The sequence below is a fragment of the Cheilinus undulatus genome, linkage group 22, assembly GCF_018320785.1.
Source record: "Cheilinus undulatus linkage group 22, ASM1832078v1, whole genome shotgun sequence".
In the NCBI taxonomy this organism is placed as follows: domain Eukaryota; kingdom Metazoa; phylum Chordata; class Actinopteri; order Labriformes; family Labridae; genus Cheilinus; species Cheilinus undulatus.
Window position 1 is genome coordinate 13833756 of NC_054886.1, and position 20344 is coordinate 13854099.

Here is a 20344-nt window from a genome sequence, read left to right on the forward strand (position 1 = left end):
CTAAACTTTCCTAAAAAACAGATTCAGTGTTCATAAGTTTTCATATTTCTGTTTGGATCAAGATCTCTTTAAAAAGGGTTACATGAGAAAATAGGTGGTCTCCTTTAAAACTTTTCATTATTTATTTTGTAAACCTTTTACTTCTCTATTGAGACTTTTCATGCATACTTTTCATTTATTTATTGAATTGTAATGTACAGAAGTTGAAGGCTTATTGGGCCAAATTGAGGCTGAGGTAAGGCGTAGACCGCCTGAGGGCACCAGCTTTCCAGGGCTGACTGCTGACAAGCATCCCCACAACATGATGCTGTCACCACTGTAATTCACAGTGGAGATGGTGTGTTTGTGGTGATGTGCATTGTTTGGTGTCCACCAAACATCATTCAAAAGGCAACATTTTGGTCTCATCAGACCAAAGAACGTCCTTCCAATTGACCCTTGGGTGTCTTAATGAGTTTTCGTCATCGGTGGCTTTCTCTTTGACACTCTCCCATCAAGGTTTGACTGGCGAGGAACCCAGGCTGTTGTTAGCAGAGTCTCTCCCATCTCAGCTGCTGAAGCTTGAAACTCCTTCAGAGTAGTCAAAGGTGTCTTGGTGGTCTCTCACTAGTCTCCCTCTAGCACGGATACTCATAAATACGTGCCGATACGATACTGATTCCGATATATTTATTTAACAATTATTATTGTTGTTGGTATAATGTGTGAGGTTACAAGAGGCTGTAGTAAACCACCCAGCTCCTCTTAATAAAAAGCAACAAAAAAAAAAACAAAAAACAAAAAACAAAAATGAATTGAATTTAAATGTATTCCAAACAAATCTATTTGAACTACTACTAAAAAGTAAATATCATTTGTATGAACACGGGCTTGAAATCCCGTCTATAATGCTCTTTAATGAACCTCCCGCCACTAGAGACCTCTGTAGCTTCAGTTATTGGTGCAGCCTTCCTCTCTGACCCTTCACTGGATGTAAACAATGAGAAGCTCGGCAGTGGCTAAGCTGTTAGCGTGTAGCAGGAAGACTGCTGTACAACAGTCTTCCAAAGTAGTTAAAGGAAATAAAGTAGTATGTGGGCAGTCGAGGGTTAAGCTCACGTATGACTACTCACCCGAAGTGAAAAGAGGCCAAATATCAAAGCACGATATTAATCTGCAAAGAGGAACGAAGGCGGGCGGCGCTAGCTTTCAATTGATTCTACTCTCACGCTGTAGAGAGTATATCAGGTTAACGGCACACCCACTCTTCTTTGTGTTCTCTGATCTTTAGACTAGTTTTGACTATTCTAAATATAGATTTACATTTAATCTACTAGGTAATTATACTGCTAAGAACATCCCTAACTAATACTAGCTCAGTTACACACAGACTGTCTTGTGTTTGACTGCGGTGCGTTCATGGTCTACCGCAACCTGTAGGATGGATTTGGATCTGTTACTTGGATCGGCTCCGTCAGTCAGATATCCGATCTATTAATTACGTCCATATTGGAACCGATACCGATATTGGATCGGATCAATCCCATCCCTATTGAGGACAGCATGATCTGGGCAGATTTACACATGTGCCATATTCCTTTCATATCTTGATGATGAATTTAACTGAACTCTGGAGGATGTTCAGTGCCTTGGAAATTATTTTGTATCCATCCCCTTTTCAATAACCTTTTCTCTGAGTATGACTATGTCTTGTTTCTTGAGATTTCCAATCCACCAAACAACCTTAAAAAAAGAGTCAGAGGCAGATTAAGCTGTTTGGCTTTGGCAGTGAAGATTTGGCAAATTTGTCATGGGTGCAACCCACATACTCAGCTCTGCTGCTCATCCCACAAATGCACGTTCCTTACAAATGTGTCATCATTTAAAAGGGGAATAAACAGGCTTTCCAGCAGAATAAGATTAATTGTAATGAAGCATTGTTACAACAATGGAATAATCTACCAATCACAAATTTCCTTGCCTGGTGACAGGCATGGAATCAAGCCAATCAATTGGCTTCGCACGGTTACTGAAACTCCACACTTGTGCTTGTTTGCATAGAAATGCTTAATGTAAAAATGACATCAAGTTGGATGGCGAAACTTGTGCTTGAAGAAGGTCATATGACATATGAATCATGCGGATGATATCATGCAAAACAAACTGGGGTTGTATTGTTGTATTACTCATCTTTGCCCTTTTTACAGCCGCAGTGCTGCATTCATGATCAGGATTCAAACTTGTGGAATCTCTTCTTCTCATATTAAATCCTGTCATTTTTTACCACTGTAGAAATTTCTAACAGTGGTCCTCCATCCCTGTGTTTCATATGCATCTGTCTCTGCACATGCTCTAATTTCTGCATCGAGTAAAGCCAGAGGGAAAGAGAGCGAGCGCGTGGAGGGAGAGTTGGTTTTCCTCCTCGCCTCATGCTGTTAACATGCAGAGGGCACCAGCCATGAAAATGCAACGGATTTCTTATTTCTAAGAGAATGATCTTAGTGATCTCATTATTTCCCATGTGGGTAAATGTATAATGAACGGAGCAGCTGTGTGTGAGGGCCGGAACGCACACATGCGAGTGCACTCATGAGAGCCCTCTGGCCCTAGAATTAACCCTTTGCTAACCTGCCTCTGTTGTCTGTATCTCTGCTTTTTCTATATGATAACAGATCGCAAATATAGGGGTTGACTCAGCAGTGATTGCATTGACCTCACAGTGTAGGTGTGTGTCTGTGAGTATGTGTCGAATCCCTGACTCACCCTGTGGCTCAAGGCCAGAGTGCAGCGCGGCTATATTCCATTTTGACACTTTGATAGACACCGAGCCATTTCCATCCCACTGTGCCCCGCCAGCTCTGCCACTCTGCTGCACTTCTCATTACTGTTAGACCAAAAGAAATCACCAAGTAGGCATAAGGATTGTGAAAATGAGCCGAATAGAAGGAGTGTAATTCCCAACAGCTATACAGTATGGGCTTTTTTAATTACTAGTAAGCTGGATGTCAAACATTAAGCTATTTTCCAGTAAATCATCCACAAAGCCATGAGAAACACTTCAATCATCATTGAAAAAAACCTCACAAAGTCTCTTTAGTCAGGTTTACAGGGCATTTAATTTCGTTTCATGATCTTTCTCAACAGCCAAGACTTGTTTTAGGTCCTGTAGGTGCTCTGGAGAAGACATTTTTATGTCTATTATTCCATGAAAAATGTTCAGCTTTAATTAAGATTGTCACTAAATCACTTAAAGGCCCTTTGAGGTGTGGTTTTGAAACCGACTGGAATTTGTCGTGATGCTTCTTTATGACACACAAAAACAAATGAGACTTCTATTAACAATGCCGATCATTTCTATGTTGTAATTTTTAATAAGTTGTAACTGCTGTCGTGGGATAGGTGGCACACAATGATACAGCCTGTTCATTTCCTATAACTACTGATTATAATAAGGGATATATTTGATGGTTAAATGAAAAAAGGAAGGTTTTTTTTCTATTAGGTAATACTACTTCTGCATCCATAGAGTCTAAGGTAATGGCTTTTACCACAGGGGGCGCCGATGTTGACACAAACCAAAAATTCCTCACAGGAGCATTAAGATTCATTCTCATTATACATTAAAGGTAATATGTGACAGCATGGAAACATGCATTTTCCTGACCTCCAGTGGTTTGACCTTTTGCAACCACGCCATACGAAGTTATAGGAGGCTTCAACCATTTAAATTGACCTTTTGAATTTCATGTCACATTGGCCATGGTTAGATGATGTTTTTTTAATTCTGAATTAATTATTCAGAATTAAATAACTTGGAACTAAAATATTCTACTTTGTGTTTACATGAAAATAGTAATTCTGAATTGAGGTTTACATGGAAAACACGTTTAATCGCCTTTATTCAATTCTGCTTAAGGTCTGGGGGTTGGGAAGGGTTGTGATTGGACAGGGGGCTGACGTGACGTATTTATGTCTACCAGAAGAAAACAAACTCCATCTGCTTCCGTCCATCCACTCTTTTCATTATATCTGTATCTTCTAAGGCTCTTATTAAATGAATAGTCTTGGCCCAAGTCCAACACTTGCTTCTGGTGGCCATCCTGGAACATGTGCCCGCTAGCGCGGAATATGTTTGTCATCGCGACAGGACAAAGAACGAGGGGCAGTAATGCACCAAAGTGATGGATGCCAACTGCCGCAAAACCTAAGAAGAAGAAGAAGAAGAAGAAGACAAGGGGACAAGCATGCGCAGAACGACCAGAATTTATTTAAAGCGGAATGAACGTATACATGATCAAGGAATTATTTAATTCGGATTTAAAATCAGAATAATCCAGCCACTTACTTTGGATTTAAGTTTAATTTAGAATGGTCATTTTCATTCGGGATTAGGTGTTTACAAGGCCTTTTTAAAGAGGATTTAACTTTAATTCTGAATAAAAGGGGAATAAAAGCTCTCATGTAAACATGGCCAATGTCTGCTTGCCCCAGCTAAGTAAGCCAAAGGAACATGTAACAAACTGAATGTTAGTGCTAAATAAAGTGCCTATTAAAAGTATTTACCCACTTGCATGTTTTACTCTTTACTGGTTTTATAATTCAATCATGGTCAATATAATTTGGCATTTGTACAAAAAAATAAATACATCAGAAAAGTCTTTAAAAGTAAAAACATACTTCAACGAGGATGTAATTTGATAAAAACATGTAATGTAAAATAGGTTATTGCATGGTCATCCCCTGCAAGTCAGTATTTAGTAGATGTACCTGTGGTTGCAATCACAGCACTGACTCTGTATGGATACTGTAGGTCTCAGTCAGGTTTGCACATCTGGACGCTGCAATTTTACTCCGGTAATCATGGCAAAACTGCTCAGCTCTGTCAAGCTGCCTGGCATAACCACCCCCTTTCAAGTCCAGCCACAAAATCTTTATTGGACTGAGGTCTAGGCATTGACTCTGCCATACCAGAGCATTCACCTTGTTGACTTTAAAGCTTTCTTTAGCTTTGGCTGTATGCTTCAACTCATTCTATTGCTGGAAAATAAATCTCTGAAGTTGTAGTTCTCTTGCAGCCTGATTCTGATTGTCCTCCAGGATTTTTATACATTTTGCAGCATTCATTTTACCCTTTACCTCGGCTGCCAAGAAGCATCCCCACAGCATGATGCTGCCACCACAGTGCTTCATAGTGGAGATGGTGTGTTTGATTGCATTTGATGGCCTCTCTCATTTGCCTCCTTCTTGCACGGTCACTCAGCTTGTGAGGACCACCTGATCTAAGCAGATGTGCCATATTCCTTCCATGTCTTGATGATCGATTACCTGAACTCGGGGGAATGTTCAGTGCCTTGGAAATTGTCCTGTTTCTATCCCCTGTCTTGTATCTTTTGATAACCTTTCCCTCAGTGGCTTGGAGTGTTCTTTTGTCTTCATGGTGTAATGGTAGCCAGGGAAACTGATTAACCAGTGACTAGACTTTCCAGACACAGGTGTCCTTATAGTACAGTCACTTAAGACACTTTCACTGCTCTCAGGTGATCCCCATTTTACTGTGAGATGACTCGCACCAATTGGCTGGACCTCTGTTGGGGGGATTCATATTTTTGTAGATAAAATGTTTTTTAGAATTAATGAAAGGGTAGAACATGCAAGGGTGTTAATACTTTTTATAGGCACTGTAATGAGTATATAAGAACAGTGGCTGAATAGTAGAGTGGTTAAATGTTAGAGCTCCAATCACTGTGCACTTTTAATGCTAAACAACTGAAACCAAACAAAATCTAACTGAATGTTTTAGACTCCGTTTTTTAACTAAAATTTAATTTATTAAGATTAGTGTATAGAGTTTTGGTCAGGCAACTCTTATATATAATTTAGGCAGCTAAAGCTTTTTCCCTTTTAGTCTGCATGCAATAGTATGAGCAATGCAGGCTTTAGTCATTCCATCCCAGTCCACATCACTGACTCCATGCTAACATATACAGCATCTGACATGAACATGTGTACATACATAAACAAATGCATTCACTCCAAACCATTCAACTATTGATCTCTGGGTGATCTCTTAAACCAAGTGCTGGTCCCACACGCTGCTGCCTATTTACATATCTATTTGCATACCAAAGTAACACTGCCCATGACACTTCCCAGTGAATAATTCATGAGAGGTATATTTACATAAGGTGCAGAACCTGAAATCTCCACGGGCATGGGAGTGACTTCAGGACAGAACTTTGTTTTGTGGATGACTTTTGCATCAGGCACTCTGTCTGCTCATCCCCTCCCCACACTAATTAATTAGCTAATTTCAGCCTCTGCCAAGATCAATGGATTCGGCTATCCGTGCAGGCTAATACAATTCACAGAATGAGGGTCGGGAGAAGAAACTGAGATCTGTGGGCCAATTCTCCAGGGAGAGTGGCCTCTCACTTGCTGCTTATTTTGCTCCTTGCATGCCTGCTACAGCCAGCACCAGCAAACAAAATACTCCTGTGATGTGAATAAAATATCTGTTTATGCATGCATTATTCTGACAAGGATGGCGCTTTGTCTTTGATGTTTTATGGTAGATAGGGTTCCTTGTATGCACATTGTGCATGCATGTCTTTGCATAATTATCCCACATATCTAACAGTGCTGAGCCATTGCAAAGTTGAGGGGAAAAATACAATAATTCAAGCATGTACCCATGCATGTATTATTTACTCATTTGCATGAATATGATGGCTCTATGAACAGGGTGTCTTTTTTTGTTGTTGAAGTATTTAGGTTAGAAGCTGTGCATGAGAAGAAAAGCACAAGAAGAATAGCAGTATTTGCATGTGTGACATCAAAGGATGTTAGGATGGGACGATCACAGCTCGGCTGCTTGTTAGTGATTGATGCATTGGGGTTGCAGGACTTGTATGCTTAAGAAATGTGAGGCCGTACCTGCTATGTTTTTTACATCGTGAACTCAATTTCACACTCATGACGGGATGGTTAATTCTAGGTCAGACGTAAGAGGTCAGACCTTGAATATCGTCATCCCTCAAGGTTTGACTTTCCATCTTCTTAATTTACAATTCAATTCAACACGAATGTAATAAAGATGATACTGCCAAAGCAGCAGGTGATTAAAAAAATAAAAGATCATGAAAAACTCACACAAAAAAATTAAACAATGTATGATTTGTTTTCCCTGCAGACTTTTTTTATCTGGCTGGCAGTCCTCAAGAATTTAAGCAATTTTGAACGACTACCAGGCATTTGCTTTGATAGCCATTTATGTCCAATAACCTGCATCTAATAGCAATAAAACATCTACAATCTGGAACACTAATACACCTTATGGTCTGCATTAAAACAGGACCTAAGAAACATTTTTCTTTCCAACCGTGACCCAAGATCGAGACAGTAGAAACTGAGCCAACAGTTAACCAGACAAACATGACCAGACCTTCTCTTATTTGTCTTTTTGCAAGTTTTTTATACAATCTAATGAAAATTGTGAGCTTTTCTTTACACCTATGCAGTCAGTTGCACAACATACACCCACTTTTAACACATAAGCAACAGTACTTTCTTAATGTCAGCATCGTTAGCTCTAAGTTAGCCTGTTAGCCCATTAGCTGCTCCCAGCTAACAACGGCCAATGCCGTTGCAATGAACAAATCAAACGAAAGCAATCGAAATAGGTCAAGATAACTAATGCTTCAAGTTTCCCCAAATTCAACTATAAATGCAACTTATAATGACTTCTCCAGTCTCAAAATTATTCAGCCCCTTCATGGCAAGCATCTTTAGTACTCAGTAGATCACCCTTTTGCTTCAATGACCTGCTACAACTGAGATGCATAGCCCTCACAGTTCAGGTATCTCATGCGGTCCAGCTCAAGCAAACCCGGCACAACTAATGAAACCCTTGATTAGTTGCATCCGTTATGCTCAAAACAACACTGTTTTTGCATATTTGAGCTGTTGTGAGGGACTCTGTTTAGGGGTTGAATCATTTTGAGACTGGAGAAGAATTTGGGGAAACCACTTGAAGCATTAGTTGTGTTGAGCTATTTCAATTCCTTTTGTTTGATTTGTTCACTGGGAGTAGCTGAAAGTCTGTACATTTTCACGATAAAGCTGATTTGCAATGACGGATGACAAATTTTGATGACATCTATAGCTAACCAGTGCTCCATCAATCATACACCACCCTGAAACTCTGCATTCCAACTAATAATTGAGTCTTACTGTCAACTGTCCGACCGTCAGCTGATGATCTCAAGTGTAACCCCTGCTAAAACAGTAAAATCTACTCATTTAAAATGCTTAATTTGTTTCATTACGTTTGAAAATATAAACCTTACAATGTATTTTTTTTGCAGAGTTTGAACCTTATTTGTTTCATTTATGAATTGAAGGGGTATTTTTGTTATCTCTGGATAATATTCACTTCCTGGTGCCTAATCTGTGGGGCATGAGATGTGAATCATATCATCCCACAGGCCACCTTGTTTACTTCCTGCCTCTCCCTCCTTTGCAGCACCCAGTTGGATGAGGACAGCAGCGGGGGAAGCTGGAAGCTACCATCCCATGAGAGGCCATGTGTCTGGACCCTTCACTTAAACCTCTGTCGCCCTGCTTTTCCCCCTCAAAGAGAAAACGTATGTGTGTGTGTGGGTGTTGTGCGGGAGGAGTTAATTAGCCGATTGCACGTATGCACACAAACACACACAGGAAGGCGTGCAAATTCACTCTGGCATGCATGGTAATGTAACACACACATACAAACGTTCACGCACGCAATAAATCCACACGGATTTGAGGACGCTAAGCAGCAGGAACCCCAGGGAGCAGGCTGTCTTGACTAAACAAAACAGATGTTTGTGTGCACAATGTCACCCTAATGTCAGCAGCCACACTCCTATCCCCCTTTATTAATCACACCATCCTCCTATCCCGGCTTCAGTGTATGTCTTGATTTAATGTTTTTCTATCGAGGGCATGTGTGATAAAATGTATGTTAAGACCCCATGGGATGTTCAGGATTTACGCTGTCAGGTTTCATCATTTATGTCAAAAAGCCAGTTTAGCCTTCGACAACCTCTGCTAGTATGCCCTTGAGCAAGACCTTTAACCCTCTCCCTGCTGTTTGATTACCAAGGCTGTGTCAGAAATCACTCACTGCTTATTTTATAGAACACTTTATTGCCAGTTTTTCCTTTGTAGTGCTGCCTGAGTGTTTAATTCTTATACCCTTTAGGGCACTCTCAATGTGTCCACACTTTTGTAACAGAGATAATCCAGCTAGGGAAACTAATTTATGTAAAGACATGATATTTGTGGTTTTTAACCCATGAGTTAGTCTTATCCACTAGTGCATGTCCTCTGTCAAGTACCAAAACAGAGTGAAAACATGCAATTCTTTTAAAATAAGTTTCTGTAAGGACACAAAAAGAGGATGAATGTAAAGGTGTACTGTTTGGTTAGTTTGGTGCAAGTTAGACATTTTTCAGGAGTTTACATAATGGATTAATTTATTTACCACAGACTTGTCATATGAAATAAAACATTAACATTCTGAGACCTGAGCCTTTTTCAATGCATTAGCTTTTTCCTCTGATTTGGGATAAATGGACCTAATAAGCTTAAAATAACACCTTTGGTCTTTAACAAGGAATTCATTTTGGCCAAAATCAAATCCGACAAATCTCCTGAAGGTCCTGTTTCTGCAGCACTGGATCTGTTTTTGAGCTACCAGTTTGGTTGAGTGTAGGGTGTCTTACTATGATCGGATTATGGAGTCATTTTTCTTGTTATTTTGATTATGGGCCACACTGACATGTTAAAGCCAAACTTGAATTAAATTTCCTCTAAATGTTCTTAATTTTTTGGAAAATATTCCTTTCCAAAATCCACAGTTTCCCTAAATGTTCAAAGAAATTACTTCAAGGTTTCTGTAAACTCTTGGACATATTTTAAAATTTCCCCCCAAAAAAGTACCCCAAAATTTCTTTAAATATTCCCCAAATTTCCAGTGAAGAATTATCATAAAGCCTAAAGATCTCAATAAAATTTCCGTAAAAATTCCATGTAAATTCCTGAAAAAAATTCAAGAAATTTCTTGAAAATTTTAAAGCAAAAAATACCCTAAAATTTCTTACCAAAAAGAAAAAACAAACAAACAAAAAACCACATGCTTTGCCCAAAATTCTTTGGCAATGACAGAAAATTTCCCAAAACATCCAAACAAATTCCCTGAAATATCAATGAAAATTCTTGAAAATTTCTCATGACATCTCTCCACCAATCACCTACATGTAAATTTCCCAAATTTCAATGAAAATGCCCGAAAATTTCCAAGGCCTCAAAAGAGTATAAAAGACCAGAGGCCCAGAGGATGTGACTTTTGCTCAGATACCGAAGGGGGCCACACTTGCTCAGCGAACCCATGGCCCCATGTGTGATTCCAAGTCTGCGGTTGATCTCACAGCCTGCAGATCGATGGATTACACTGCCAAGGTAGGTGAACTGGTCCACAATTTCCACGCTGTCATGGCAGCATCCAAGTCATCCCCAAATGTTTGGATCTTTGTTTTGGCCCAGGAGACTGCATTCCCAACATTTTCACCTTCTCACTCAGCAAGTTAAGAGCCCCCACACCGACATCTACAGAACCCTGCAAGGATCACAGCATCATTCAGATCAGTGATCTGGACATCACCACAGTTTGCTGGCCATTTTACTTGTCCTATAATCCAGCCAGTACAGGTACTAAAGAGTGTAGGGGCTAAGATGCACCCCTATTGTAGACCTCTTAGGTGTAATGCTTGATTGTTCAAGTTGCTGGTGTTGGAGCAGCAGATCATGGATCTTGTTCAGCAGTAACAGTGCAAGGACCTTGCCCGGCACTGAGAGAAGTGTAATACTTCTGTAGTTGTTACACACTTCCCAACACCCTTTCCCTTTCAGATTGGGACAACTTTGCCCCATTCCACTCTGAGGATGATGCCCGTTCTCCATATGGAGCAGATGAGAGCATGTTACAACAGGAGGGAGGTTACACCATCCACCTTGAGCACGTCAGCCTGGATCCCACATAAATCTGGTGCATTCCCAGCCTTCAGCTTGTTTACCGCTTGTCGAGTCTCCTCGACAGTTGGTGGATCACAGCTTACAGGTGGGTCCACACTTACTGCATCTGCGGCATCCAACTAGAGCGCACAACTAGAAAGCTACTGCCCGACTATTGTTCTTTTATATCTGACTCCTCTGTCAGGATGGAGCCATCAGGTGACTTTACTGCAGAGCAAGGCTGAGAGGATACAGCTGCCCTGAGGCCCAGTATAGCCTTGTAAGCCATGCGCGCATTACTTGTGCCCAGGTGGCCCTCCATTGTCTCACACAGGCCATGAACCCTGGCCTCTGCATCTCACCTCATCGCCTTTGCAGCCTCAGTCTCCTGCATAGTTCAGTTTTGCCATCAAGTCTAACCCTGCGACTCGCCTCAGTAATATCAGTGGTTTCCTCAGAAATGAGCCCTCCCCTCCTCTGTAACCTCAGGATGTTTGTGTGAAGTAGAGCAATATAACTTTTTTAGAAAAGTAAGTACATGAGCTTAAATCCATGTGAAATTTCACATCTTATGACATCAAATTTTCTGTTGCTGAGCACCAAAATTTACCACTTTTGCATTCATCGTTCAAACTGAGGGAGGCTTCGCCTGAATTGCTGAAAATCCCTGTCAGATTACAGTGAGAGTGACAAAACCATTTTGGACACAACTGAGGAGTATAAAACTAGGCCTATATTTGATCAGATTGCACTGAAATTGAAGCATAGCAGTGATACATTCTTTAATAAATCTTTCTCGTATGACACAGGCTTTATAGAGTTCTTTCTAAATGTTTCTGAGGAAGGATGGGGCTGAGGGTTGGTATGCATGATTGGGTTGAGTGAGACTGCATTGACTCAAAAAACTGTGCCTGTTAATATCAAAGTGCTGTGGTAGCACTGGAAATAGCTGAGGAAAATATTTTATTCATGTGTCGATTTTGCAACTCAGAAAATAACCAGGCTCTCTCTGGTGTGCAAAGTGTGACTGCCATATTACCTGGCAATACAAGTGTGCACAGCATTTCTCTCATGCAGGGGAAAAAGCAAGAGCAGCAGTGTTGTTATAGGCTCAAGCCTTAAAAGGGCACTGATACTGGACTTCAAAACTTGGCTTACTCAGAGTGACAGAGTCACATAAAGAACATATATCTTGTTGTCTTTAAATATTTTCTGTGTAGCTCTTACTGTATGCACTGGTTCATTGCCTTGCTGGGGAACAAATGTTATCACAAGTTGTAGTTCTCTTGCAGACTGACTAAGATTGTCCTCCAGGAGAATCAGGAGAACCCTGGAAGACTAGAAAATCCAGCCAGGGCCAGCTACTGAGAAGTATCCCCACAGCATGGTGCTGCCACCACCATGCTTCATAGTTGGGATGTTGTGTTTTTGTTGATGTGGATTGTGTCCGCCAAACGTAGCGTCTTGTCTAATTGGCCAAAAAGCACCATTTTGGTCTCATCGGACCAAAGAGCTCTCTTCTGTTTGACGGGCCATGTGATTCACCCTACAAGACAATCCAACAAGATAAGGATGCCCTACGCCATTCTGTCAACAACCATGGATGATGTATCAGGAGATGGAAGAGTCGTTCCATATAGGTGACGATTTCCCAACTACCCCTGGTAACTCTGTTTCAAGAGAAAAGGGGGCAATGAAAAACATGAGCCAAGTGAGCCAGTGTTACCTTTGACCGTGCCTCTGAATTGTCAGAGATTGATGTGATTCTCTATGATACCTTCAAGACCTAGCTTTACCCTTCACTTGGTGTTTCAACTCATGACCCTCCAATGTCCCCTTCCCTGTCTCCTCTCCTGCATAGAACTCTCCTGTGTCATTTATTGACTCTGCTGACTTACCGCTGCAGTGCGAAGAACTTGTTTATCCATGGAAGCGATAGCAGACCGTGTGATGCCTCCGACCTGGCACATGAGATTAGTGTCAGCTCTCGCCGCTGCCACGCCAATCAGTTGAACGGAGATGGAGGGATGGCAGCCCACCCGCCGACACACATGCAAACACCATGCAGACACACACTGAGCCACCACTTCCCCCTCTAAGGAGCCAGATGATGGCACAGCACTGTGAGTCAACATGAGGAGTACAATGGAGAGGGTTTCGCCTGAGGGTTGAGGGGGAGAGACGCATAAAGAATGGGAGAGAGTGTTGGAGGGGTGGATTGTACACACACTGCAGATGTGTCCCTCACCAATCTGCTGTGCTGGAACAGAACAATTTTTCCCTAACTGTTCGTTGTGTGAGGATAAGCATTTAAACGACTGATTCACAGCACTAATATGTAGGCTATAAGGGTAGAAGAACAGCTGGTCCATGTTGCTTACAGCATTTGTATTTCATTATCATCTCTTGTAAACAATGTTATTTTCTAAGTGTGTTTACATGTTCTACTCATTCAGATAAACATTATAATTAACTTGATAGTGACAAGCATGTATAACACTGTAATGATGACAAATTTTTTCTGACAGAGGTGGAAAGTACAAGTAGGATTTTTGGTCTTACTGTGTATCAAACAGCTCCAAGATTCATTGTTAACTGACCTACAATGACAAAGTATTTACACATTCCTGCTCTTTTTTATTTGCATTAGTCGAGTTATGCAAGATTTTGGTTATCTTTGAAATTTTCATGAATATCATTATTTTAAATATGAACAAATACAGTTATCCTGCAAGATTAGAAATTAAAGGGGCACCATAAAATACATTTATATATATATATATATATATATATATATATATATATATATACTCTTTAAAGGTATCCTTACATAACACCACAAAAAAAAAAAAAAAAAAACAATAAAACAAACAAAAAACCCTCAAATACTTTCCATGAAATACAAGAAGTATTTGATTTCATTATCATTTTTTATCATTATTTGATTTTGATTCATTATCATTATTGTTATCATTATCAAAAAAAAAAAAAAAAAAAACTCACACCTTGGTCCTAATGCCAGAAAATGTCAGCTTCTTAAAATCAGCTGTCAAAATTATTTATATCAATATTTTTTTCCCACTTTATACAAGTCTTTTAAAATAACCTTAAATAATAAGTCTGAAATATCTATATCAAAAAAAATAATTATATTTTTGGGTTTTAACCCTTCAAAGGCCAGATTGTTCACACAACTCCACTGTTTTTTTATAATTAAAAAAAAAGAACAATAAAACAAAAATAATTTAAATAAAATACATCTCAAGGAGTATTATTATTTTTATCACAACCTTTTGATGCATTGTGATTTTTTTGAAGCGTTAGATGTAAAAAAAACAAACAAACCTCACACTAGAGGTCCAAACGCACAAAAAAAAAAAAAAAAAAAAGCCAGCTTCCTAAAATTGGTAACCTGGCATATCAGATGGATGTGTGAAACACATCCATCTAGGGAACCCCTCAAACACAGCATTTGGGAAAGGGCAGAGCCTTTGAAAAAGTAACTTGAAGGGTGATTGGATGAACGTTCTGTCTGTCACATCTTTACATCCTTATCAGAGCAACAAAACATGTGACCTAGCTGCCAGCGAGCTGCACCCCTACCGAAGGAGTAAACTCCATTAGAGCTACGTAACGTGAATCATGACGACTGTAGACGTGTCAGTACATGACTCATGTCTTTTTTGAAAAGAAAACACTTCACTGCCATTCTTTGTTCTTCTTTTAACGAAGAAATGTCGTCAAGTTCTGATAAAAATGGCGATTGAGCAGCATCCACACTAATGTCTTCCGTCATTATTGCACGGGCCTCTTGTTGCTGCTTGCTTACTTCACAAATCCGCCACGCCAGAAAGTACTGCCCCTCGACGCTGATTGGTCCGGTCACTTTCTAACCGGGCCCAAACGGTTCAGACGGGACCTTTGCAAGATAGATTCGCCAGTGAGAAACAAGGAAACGTGCGTATCCATGTGCTTTGCAAGGTTATAAAACTGGCTCTACAAATCTTAGAAATGATTTTTCCCCCCACTATAATAAGTCAGTCTTTTAAAACTACTGCAGCCTGGCATATGCAAATCAAATTTTAATTGTATTTTTGGAATTTTAACCCTTTAATGGCCAGCATGTTTACACAACTCCACACACCATTATTCAACATCAAAAGCGACACTCACTCATCATTTCAGTAGCAAGGCACCCTTGCAGAGAACAGTAAAAAAGTGTAAACATTTTGCAGCATGCTTTGGTTTGGATTTTTACATTTGTCACATCTGGTGACAAATGTAAAATTGACCTCATTGGCATTGATTCATTATTGTATAAAATGGCAGCCTGTCTGTTATTAATTTTTATACCCTCGCCTGTAATTTCCATGTTAACTTCTCTGTAATGTGCTGGAAGAAGCCTTAGTAACCTGTCAATCAGATGAACAGTTCTATAAGTGCTTGACATCTTGTGAAATAAATGACTTTACATCAGCTTTAAAAAGCAAAATTTCCATTAAAAAATGTTGCTTTTCTTTCTCTTTGAACTCATCCAAGAAGCTGCTGCTCTGAGAAAAAAACAAAAAAGCGAGCTCATTATTATCCATCCTCTATAGATGGAGTTAAAGCTGGACCGTATTCGTTCCATTGACTGATCGAGCCAAGAGTAGGAACTCTGGGCCTCCTGTATTGCTCACTGTCAGCATTTTTGCACAAATTAACAGTTTATTTGTCATCCCAGTGACACCTCTGATCACGGAGAAAGGTCGGCAGTCTATCATATTACATTATATCTCTCCTCTGCCCCGTATTGACACAAGTGGCTTGATAAAGAGTGGGTGTTGGGGCTGGTGTCTTGTTTGCAATGCATCTCATAATGGAGTGCATACAAAATATTAGCATTTTTCACTTGGTGCTGGCCAAGCAGACAGAAAGTCACTGGACAGTTGAAGTAATGGTAAAATGACACCCAAAGATGTGATTGTAGATAAAAACAATGAAGAACTGAGAGCCTTTCTTATCTGACATGCATTCAGATTAACTCGTGTGCTTTTCCTGGAACCCATGTATGCATCTTTCTATCGCTTTGTGTCAGTGGTGGACATGGCAGGAGTGAAAATATAAAAGGGTCCTGCTGTAAGTGGTGAGGCACAAAAAAAACCAGAAGTTATTAAACTTTTAAAGTGAAAAAGTTTGAAACATTGATTATGATTTAGTGTCCTCTAATTTTAATTATACCTACTATACCTCTCTAAAGAAAACAGGAATTAGGAACTATTTAACCATTAATTGCCCTAAAAACACAAGGTGGATTTCAGTGAACATTAACTTCATGAAGCATATAGTACTTTATTTCATTCTCCCCACTTTTGGACATGAACCCTCTCAGGTATTTCAACTGAGAGGACATCCTGCCCAAGAAAACCCTTGGGAAACATATCATGTCCTGTCCAACATGTGTTGTCAATTTGAAGGGAACAACAGAGGGCACTATGTCAAATTTTGTCCACGCCAAGGGCACTTTGTTGAAATTTGTTCACTCAAAAGAGCACTTTGTCAAATGTTGTCACCTCATAGGGCACTCTAAAAGGACACGTTTTCAAATTTTGTCCACTCAGAGGGCACTAAATGGGGTAATTTGTTGAAATTTGACCATCAGGAGGCCCTCCAGAGTGCACTAAGGTAATTTTTAGCAACTCAGAGGGCACAAAAGGGTGCACTATGCTAAATTCAGTCCACTCAGAGATCATTCAAATGGGACTTTGTCAAATTTTGTCCACTCAGAGGGCACTAATAAGGGTACTTTGTTGAATTTTTACCACCAGGAGGCCCTCCAAATTGCACTTAGGTAATTTTTAGTGACACAGAAAGAGTGCACTATGTCAAATTCTGTCCACTCAGAGGGCACTCAAAAGGGCACTCTGTGAAATTTGTACAGTCTGGAGACACTCGAAAGTGCACTATGTCAAATTTTGTCTATTCAAATGACATTTAAGAGGGCACTTTTTTTTCAAATTTTTGTCCATTTAGAGACACTTCTTTAAATTCAGTCCACTCAGAGAGCACTTTAAAAGGACCTCAACTAAAAGGGCACTATGTAATGTTTTTGTCCACTCAGAATTCACTAAAGAGGTTATTTGGCTCATTTTGATCCATTCAGAATGCACCAAAGAAGGCACTTTGTGAAATGTTGTCTGCTTAGAGAGAACAAAAGAGGGCATTTTGTCAAATTTGTCCAGTCTGAGGGCACTCAACAGTGCACTTTGGTGATCTTTATCCACTCAGAGGGCACTTTGTCAAATTCTGTCCTCTTAGAGGGCACTCAAAAGGGAACTTTATTAATTTTTGTACCCTTAGAGGGCCCTCAAACACCACTCCCCCAAATGTTGTCCACTCAGATGACATTCAAAAGGTCACATTTGCCAGTTTTATGTCCATTCAGAGGGCACTCAAAGGGGCACATTAGCAAATTTGTACTGTCTGATTGCACTTCATAGGGCACTATGTCAAATTTTGTCCATTTAAAAGGAACAAAAGAGGGTACTTTGACAAATTTGTGCACTCATAGGGCACTCAGAAGGCACTTTGTCAAATATTGTCCATTCAGAAGGTACTAAAGAGGTCACTTTTCATATTTTGCCTCCTGTAGGGACATCTGAGAGGGCACTTTCACATGGTTTTATCAAACATTTGGATATCAGAGGGAGTTACTGCCCCCATCCACTCCCTCTGAGTCTCCCAGTGCTTATTGTCCCTCTGAACCCAACTGTCAACTATCTTGTGCTTCTTGTCATTTCCCATCTGTCATATTTACAATTTTTGGAAACTCTTTCCTCATCTCCTTTCTCCTCTTATCTCCCCATCTTCCTCTCTTCAGGCCCTCTCCCCAATTCACTTGGACCGACACAGCGATGATAATGAGCGCTCGTTGGTATTCCCATGGCGCCTACTCTTCTACCATGCCACGCCGCTCTGCCTTGCTTCCTCTCTGACATTTGTGTTTTCAATTAAAGCCCTCTCCTTATGAGCCCTGAGCCTCTGCAATTTCACCTCTACATTTTCAAAGAAAATCTCAAAAAGAAGGGTAAAAAAAGATACATTAACTCGAACGCCCTGTGGGAATTTCTTCTAAAATGTTGTGAGGAGCAGGCAGGTGATGCTGGCAGAGGATACTGCGCCTTTAAAGCAGTGTGGAGCTCTCCTGCTGAAACACATTTTAAATGGCACATCTTCTACAAAATGACTCTGACATTCGCACCGATTGGGGTAAATGTGGACTGCGAGCTCCCTGTCGATTTTCCATTTGGTATTTTTTCTTTTTTTCACGCAGTTCAGGCTTGATCTTCTCTGCGTTTTCCGTCTCTTTACATAATGTTGGGGAGGAGTGTGTAAATGTTTGTTTTGGGGCTTGGCAGTGGTCGATCCTCTTCCACTGTCAGCTTGAGGGCTAAGAAATATTTCCTCAGGAGTTCTGTAATCTACTCCCGAGTCCTGCCGCGTGTGTGACAGACTCTCGCCTCCCTCCCTCCCCCTCCGTGGTTTTCACTCACAAATCCAGCAGAAGATGTGTGTGCCTGTGCCTGTGTGCTCTCCTCCCTGCCGCACATGTATCTCTCCTCCTCTTCCTCCCTGCATGCTGCGCAGAGGTGAATCACGACTGAATGGAAAGAAGAAAAAGGGAGGGGAGAGAGAGGGCTTGGCTGACTATTTGACTTTCCCGACTTGCCCCCCTTCTCTTGTCTTCAGGCATAAGGAGGGAGAAAGGGGAGGAGGGGGTTAGGGTTGAGCCTGCAATTAAGATTCTGCTCAGCCAGCCTACTCCAATGGCTCAATGGGGCGAGAATAAGCAAGCCCCGGTGGTGATAAATGGCCCACATCGCCGTCCATGTCCTTCCAATATAACCCGGGCATTAATTACACCAATTGGTATTGCACTGTCATCAATATCCATCTGTGGCCAGCCTATATGCAAGAGAGTGTGCATGTGAATTGGTTGGATCCTTTGACCAGGCAGGGAGTGCAGAGCCCTGATTTCATCGCTGAAGAAAACTTTACCCAGAATGCACTCTTAACACCAGAAAGCCAATCTGACTATTTTCACATCTAAGACTTTGCTGATTACAGGGTTCACAATGCTGTTGGTCCCTGACTTTTCATGAAAGTTTCTACATTTAATTTAAAGTGTTATTCTAACAAATTGCATTTCTCACAGATTAAGCTGCCTATTGGATTAATGCTAGTTGTTTTAGGCTGTTATAGCTTGGATAAATGTGCTGCTTTGTGGTGCTGATCAAGAGCTGGTTTGAGTGACAATGTCAGGGAAGACCATACTAGTGGTGAACGATTAATCTATTAATCTATTCGTGATTGCAATGTCATACTGTGCATTAGCGCATAAAAGGCAGCAATTATTTTTGTATTAATTAGTGTATAAAGTGATAGTTTGGATTTTTTTGAAATTGGTTTGTATAAGATAGGACACGATATTTCCTGGCAGATTCATTTCCTGGTTAAAACCAGACTCAAAAATTAGGAGAAACTGACTTTCTTATCTTTTTTTCATCTTTGACAAAAATGGAAAAAAATGAGCCATTATCTCATTTTGTTTTGTTTTGTTTTTTTTTTTTTTTTTTCATTTTTGACAAAATGAAAAAAGCGAGCCATTATCTCTTTTTTTCATTTTTGACAAAAAATGGGAAAACAAGCCATTATCTCTTTTTTTTTAAATAAAAAAAAAATGGTAAAAGAGAAATAGTCATTTTCCTTTTGTTTTTCATTTTTGAAAAAAATGGAAAAAATGTAGTTAAATTCTCTTTTTTAATTTCTAAAAAAATGGAACAACACAAGCAATTATCTCTTTTTTTAATTTTTAAGAAAATTTTAAAAAAGATTTAGTCATTTTCCCTTTTTGCGATTTTTGATAGAAATAGGGGAAAAAATGAGCCACTATCCCTTTTATCATTTTTGACCAAAAAAATGAGTTTTTTATTTTTTTGAAAAAATGGAACAAAATGAGCAATTTTCTCCTTTTTTAAACTTTTTAAGAAAAATGGAAGAAATTTAGTCATTTTATCATTTTGTGATTTTTTGATAAAAATGGAAAAAAATGAGCCTTTATCTCTTTTTTCATTTTTGACAAAAATGGAAAAAAAGCAAACCATTATCTCTTTTTTTAATGAAAAAAAAATAGTCTTTTTTTTCATTTCTGACAAAAATGGAAAAAATTGGCCATTTTCTTTTTTTTTTACTTTTGAAAAAAAAAAATCAAAATAAGCGATTATCTCTTCTTCTTATTTTTGACAAAAAATAAGTCATTTTCTCTTTTTGTGAT